A 6,719-nucleotide genomic window follows, 5' to 3' on the forward strand; every position below is an offset into this window, starting at 1 on the left:
ACTGCACAATTTAATGTATTCAAATATTATTAAAAGGACCCTGACTCTATTATTATAATGTTGAGAAAACCATTATTAGCTTGTCCAGGGATGGATAGCAATTATGCAATTTCTGTTAAAATGTATCACTCTTTGTCGATGTACCATTTGTCAATGTACTCTGTTGATTATTCTTTTTGTCTACCATGTACGTACTGTGTACGTTCCCTTGGCCACAGAAAAATACTTTTCACTGGCTTTCGGTACATGTGACAATTAAAATCGAATTAAATAAATAAATCAGTGTTGGTTGTGACTGGCAAACAATATCTTCCTCACATTAATGGTGTACAGCTTTTTGATGCTCTCTGTTCGCAGGTGGAAACGTGATGTTAGCTTAAATTAAGCCTTGAGCTGACTGCATTTTCTTATGTGATTTCTGCCCTCATCAAGGTGCCATAGAATGGAACACTTTCTAAATTGGCGTTAATGGCTCTTTTGGCCCCACTCCTGGGACTTGAGCTCATAAGCCTGGTTAACACCTCAGGGCAATACTGAGAGAGTGCCGTCTTTTAGATGAGATATTAAACCGAGCCCCTGCTGCCCTCTCAGATGGACATAAAAATCCCATGGCACTAATTGGAAGAAGAGCAGTGATGTTTCCCTCAGTTTCCTGGGCAATATTAGTTCCTCAACCAAGGTCACTAAAACAGATTATCTGATCATTACTCAATGTTATTTGTGGGACAATGCTGGGCGCAATAATACATGATGACAATGAGGCTATTTCATAAGTTCTTAATTAGCTGTGAGGTGCTTTGGGGTACTCTGAGGTCATGAAAAGCAGTAGATAAATGTAAATTCTCTATTGAATTCCTCACGCCTCTGTGAAACACTTTGGAAAGCTTTTCCACATTAAAGGTGCTATATAAATGAAAGTTGTTGTTGCGTGCATAGGTCAGGTGTGGACAGGTTTGAGAGCAGCTGACAATCTTTATATTTATCAAGCAGCTCTATGCCCTGATACACACTAAACAGTGGCCAAGGGATAATTGGGTACCTGAAGCTCCAACATTTAAAAATATCTTTTTTGTTTTTCCAATTAAGCAGCAATTTAGCGTGGCCAATCCACCTACCCTCTTTGGATTGTGGGGATCAGACCCATGCAGACACGGGGGGAATGTGCAAACACCACACGGACAGGGAACCCGGGCCATGATCAAACCCAGGTCCTTGGCGTCGTGAGGCAGTAGTGCTAACCACTGCACCACCGTGCTGCCCCCTACAGCTCCAACATGATGCAGGGCCACTGGAAAAGATGGGGAAAGATAGCAAAGAAACATAGAGAGGAAATAAGAAACAACAACCCAATTAGAGAACCATTGTTCCTTTCCGTGCCAGTCAGCCCTGTCCAGCAAAAGTGCTTTGCCAAGATATCATTGTTCAAATCATCACCTTGCAGGAGGGAGTAAGATGCCTGGGTATATTCTGTGGCTGTTTACAAAGGTTCAACAGCGTACAGCTTGGAGACGAAGGGGAGGGATTCTCTTGAACGCTGTTTGAGTTTAATGAAGTATTTTATCAGAAGAAATGTTTTAGCTCTGTGGTAACTTTCTCATTGTGTGAGACCCAAAGGATCTGTGTGAAAAGTGCAGAATAATAAGGTCTCCTGGGGTCTGGCATTCTACCAGCGCAGCCCTGCTTTGTGAGCAGGAGAAAATCCTGACTATAGAACTGGTAATCTGTACTCCGATGTCTGAGGACCAGTCTGAATTTTACATTCCTTTGGAAAAGGATAAATTACTTTTCATCTAAACTGTCCCTCCACCTTAAAGAGTGAGCAGCAGAATCAGTGGCAATAAGACCGACCAAGAGAAGACATTCCTGTTTGTCACTGAGAAAAACAGCCAGCTGGAGCTGTATTTGGAGCTTCCCAGTTGGAAAAGGTACCAGCAGATTAATGAGTTTGGGCTCAAGCCATTATCTGGACCATGGGCAGGGGGTGGGTTATACTGGGGGGCAGAGTCCCTCTTAGTTTGAAATCCAGTACCCGGAACTGGCATCAAGATCAAGAGGGACACTTTTTTCCCCCTTCATTAGGTTGCTGAGTGAGATCCACAGTGCACAGTATTGGTTGAGAGATTGTTAAATTTGATGTTCTGTAGAGCAACCAAGCTGTTCCAGTCAATGTTTGACTCAAGGCACACAGTCACACCTTTGTGATCTGCACTTACAGCTGCCTTATTGTTTAAGTGGTATGTTGATGCTGCTAGCTTCCTTTGCACAGGCCATGCAGTTGGTAGCTGTAGTATAAGGGTCTGGCACATGTAGGGTTAATGTGGGACTGAGTACAGCACCGCCCATACAGTGGTGTGAGAGAATGCATGACCTGCACCCAGGATCAGTCTAGTGTTGGACAGAATATAGCCAGGCTAGGCACAACAGCGGCAGAAAATACACACAAAGAATTTGCAGACTTGTTGAAAGAATTGAAGAACCACTTGACAGAGAAAGCTCAGGAATGTTCTATATGTCTTAAGGTACTCAAGAAAGAACTAGAGAGCTGAAGAAAATGTTTGGACATTTGGACGAAAATTTGAGAAAACATTATGCTGCACAAGGAGCATCGCGGGAGAGGCCCAAATCTGGCTTCACGCCAGATGCAAAGCTGTGCGCTAGTCACTTAACATGCAGCGGCCAATGCAATCTGGCTCCAGATAACCATATTCAAATTAGCAATTAGGCTCATTTAAATATATATGGCCTATCTGAGGCCCCCATGCCCTGGAGTCACCGGCCCACCAGCAAGGCCTAAACCGGGAGTCAATTAGTACTGGTCTCCATAAGCGGAGATAGACGTGGTGGCCACACCGGGGGTCTCGTAAGCCATTGGAACTCATGGGTGGTCGGGATCAGGGCAGGTCAGTACCCTGACATGTGGGGTCCCTAGCAGTGCCAACCTGGCACTGCCAAGGGTTGGGGCCTGAGGGGGACCATGCACTTGAAAGGGGGGGGGGGGGGGGTTGAAGGGGTTATTAACTTATACATAAGAATTCTGCAGATAACTCTGAATTAAATAAAACGCAACTCGCCAGAGTAGGTGCAAAACTGAATGAAAAATATAATCAGCTCAAAACGTAAACTTCCATCCATGTCACGACATCCCACAAGGTGGTGGAAGAATCACAAGAAATGACAAGGAGACAAGCATAATGTTCATCCACCCAGTAAGTGGTTGCTACCCCAGTCAGGGTAGCAAACACCAAAAATCCGACAGCTGAACTGACCAAATGTGGTTCAACACGAAAGAATGAAAGAAAAAGATGAAAACATATCTGGATGCCAAATCAATCTCCAAACCTGCAGTAAGAATCAGCAGTGACACAGCCTACCACTCCTCTGACTGTAGTGCGAACGAGATATGGAAGGGTTACAAAGTTTCCAGATTGCCTGAACCTTTGAATTCAAAGATTTGAAGGGAGGAGATGATGTAGCAAAGGAAATGTAAAGTTACAATTGTAATAACATTATAATCACTAAAAATAACATTTAATAAAGATTTGGGGCAGGTGAAGTATCAGGGTCTGGCACAGATAGGTTTAATGTGGGACTGAGTACAGTACATGTGAGAGAGCCCATTACCCAAAGTCAGGTTCGGACAAGTAAGTGGGAGGTAAGTGTATCCTTTTAAAAAAAAACACTTCTTTTCTGTTTTATTTCTTTTCGACCCGCGGACTTCTGGGAAGACCCCCCCCCCCCCCCCAACCAATAAATTCTGGTGGAGAGGAAACCCGAGACACTACACGTGTAGTGTCTCCCACCCGCCCTCCTCCTCTAACCTAATAATAAGACCCATTGGTGTGAGGTAAGTGCCATATTATATTATTATTATATTATATTATTAGCATTGTGCAGGTCAAGGTTCGGAGGTGGGCGAGCAGTCTCTGTCAGGGAGAGAACCTGAGAACATCTAAGACACTCAGAAGGTAAGAAGGTAAGTAAGTGATTTTTACTCATTTTTACTTTTATACCTTTTTCAAATTGTGTGTGTCGGGGGAAACTGAAGTGACATCACAGAAAAGCTGTGACCTGAGTGGCTGGTTGGGAATCTACATTAAATTTTAAAAAATTAAGCATTGGTAACTAATTAAACATAATTACTTAATTATAATTTGGAGGGGTATCTAAGCCAGAGATCGGAGAGTACTATATTTAGCTTTCGCATTTCTATTAGAAATCTAGTGCTAGGAAACAGATAGTTAGCAGTAACTTTGAAATTAAAAAAAATATATATTAAAAAAAATATATTTTAAATTTTTTTAAAATTTTAATTAATTGACGCAATGTCAGTTAGAGGGGTGCAGTGCTCTGACTGTGAGATGTGGCAGGTCCGGGAGGCTTCCAGTGTCCCGGATGGCTTCATCTGCAGAAAGTGCACCCAACTGGAGCTCCTTACAGACCGCATGGTTCGGTTGGAGCGGCAATTGGATGCACTTAGGAGCATGCAGGTGGAGGAAAGCATCATAGATCGCAGTTATGTAAATGTGGTCACACCCAAGGTGCAGGCAGAGAAATGGGTGGCCACCAGAAAGGGCAGGCAGTCAGTGCAGGAATCCCCTGTGGCTGTCCCCCTCTCGAACAGGTATACCCCTTTGGATACTGTCGGGGGGGATAGCCTATCAGGGGAAAACAGCAGCAGCCAGAGCAGTGGCACCACAGCTGGCTCTGATGTTCAGAAGGGAGGGTCAAAGCGCAGAAGAGCAATAGGAATAGGGGATTCTATAGTCAGGGGCACAGATAGGCGCTTCTGTGGACGTGAGACTCCATGATGGTATGTTGCCTCCCTGGTGCCAGGGTCCAGGATGTCTCCGAACGGGTAGAGGGCATCCGGAAGGGGGAGGGCAAACAGGCAGAGGTCGTTGTACATATTGGTACTAACGACAACGGCAGGAAGGGGCATGAGGTCCTGCAGCAGGAGTTCAGGGAGCTAGGCAGAAAGTTAAAAGACAGGACCTCTAGAGTTGTAATCTCGGGATTACTCCCTGTGCCACGTGCCAGTGAGGCTAGAAATAGGAAGATAGAGCAGCTAAACACGTGGCTAAACAGCTGGTGTAGGAGGGAGGGTTTCCGTTATCTGGACCACTGGGAGCTCTTCCGGTGCAGGTGTGACCTATATAAGAAGGACGGGTTGCATCTAAACCGGAGAGGCATAAATATCCTGGCCACGAGGTTTGCTAGTGTCACACGGGAGGGTTTAAACTAGTATGGCAGGGGGGTGGGCACGGGAGCAATAGGTCAGAAGGTGAGAGCATTGAGTGAGAACTAGGGAATAGGGACAGTGGGGCTCTGAGGCAGAGCAGACAGGGAGAAGTTGCTGAACACAGCGGGTCTGGTGGCCTGAAGTGCATATGTTTTAATGCAAGAAGTATTACGGGTAAGGCAGATGAACTTAGAGCTTGGATTAGTACTTGGAACTATGATGTTGTTGCCATTACAGAGACCTGGTTGAGGGAAGGGCAGGATTGGCAGCTAAACATTCCAGGATTTACATGCTTCAGGCGGGATAGAGGGGGATGTAAAAGGGGAGGCGGAGTTGCGCTACTGGTTCGGGAGAATATCACAGCTGTACTGCGGGAGGACACCTCAGAGGGCAGTGAGGCTATATGGGTAGAGATCAGGAATAAGAAGGGTGCAGTCACAATGTTGGGGGTTTACTACAGGCCTCCCAACAGCCAGCGGGAGATAGAGGAGCAGATAGGTAGACAGATTTTGGAAAAGAGTAAAAACAACAGGGTTGTGGTGATGGGAGACTTCAACTTCCCCAATATTGACTGGGACTCACTTAGTGCCAGGGGCTTAGACGGGGCGGAGTTTGTAAGGAGCATCCAGGAGGGCTTCTTAAAACAATATGTAGACAGTCCAACTAGGGAAGGGGCGGTACTGGACCTGGCATTGGGGAATGAGCCCGGCCAGGTGGTAGATGTTTCAGTAGGGGAGCATTTCGGTAACAGTGACCACAATTCAGTAAGTTTTAAAGTACTAGTGGTCCTAGGATGAATGTGCTAAATTGGGGGAAGGCTAATTATAACAATATTAGGCAGGAACTGAAGAACATAGATTGGGGGCTGATGTTTGAGGGCAAATCAACATCTGACATGTGGGAGGCTTTCAAGTGTCAGTTGAAAGGAATTCAAGACCGGCATGTTCCTGTGAGGAAGAAGGATAAATACGGCAATTTTCGGGAACCTTGGATAACGAGAGATATTGTAGGCCTCGTCAAAAAGAAAAAGGAGGCATTTGTCAGGGCTAAAAGGCTGGGAACAGACGAAGCCTGCGTGGAATATAAGGAAAGTAGGAAGGAACTTAAGCAAGGAGTCAGGAGGGCTAGAAGGGGTCACGAAAAGTCATTGGTAAATAGGGTTAAGGAAAATCCCAAGGCTTTTTACACGCACATAAAAAGCAAGCGGGTAGCCAGGGAAAGGGTTGGCCCACTGAAGGATAGGCAAGGGAATCTATGTGTGGAGCCAGAGGAAATGGGCGAGGTATTAAATGAATACTTTGCATCAGTATTCACCAAAGAGAAGAAATTGGTAGATGTTGAGTCTGGAGAAGGGTGTGTAGATAGCCTGGGTCACATTGAGATCCAAAAAGACGAGGTGTTGGGTGTCGTAAAAAATATTAAGGTAGATAAGTCCCCAGGGCCTGATGGGATCTACCCCAGAATACTGAAGGAGGCTGGA

This window comes from Scyliorhinus torazame, chromosome 13 (assembly GCF_047496885.1).
Source record: "Scyliorhinus torazame isolate Kashiwa2021f chromosome 13, sScyTor2.1, whole genome shotgun sequence".
NCBI classification, from domain to species: Eukaryota; Metazoa; Chordata; class Chondrichthyes; order Carcharhiniformes; family Scyliorhinidae; genus Scyliorhinus; species Scyliorhinus torazame.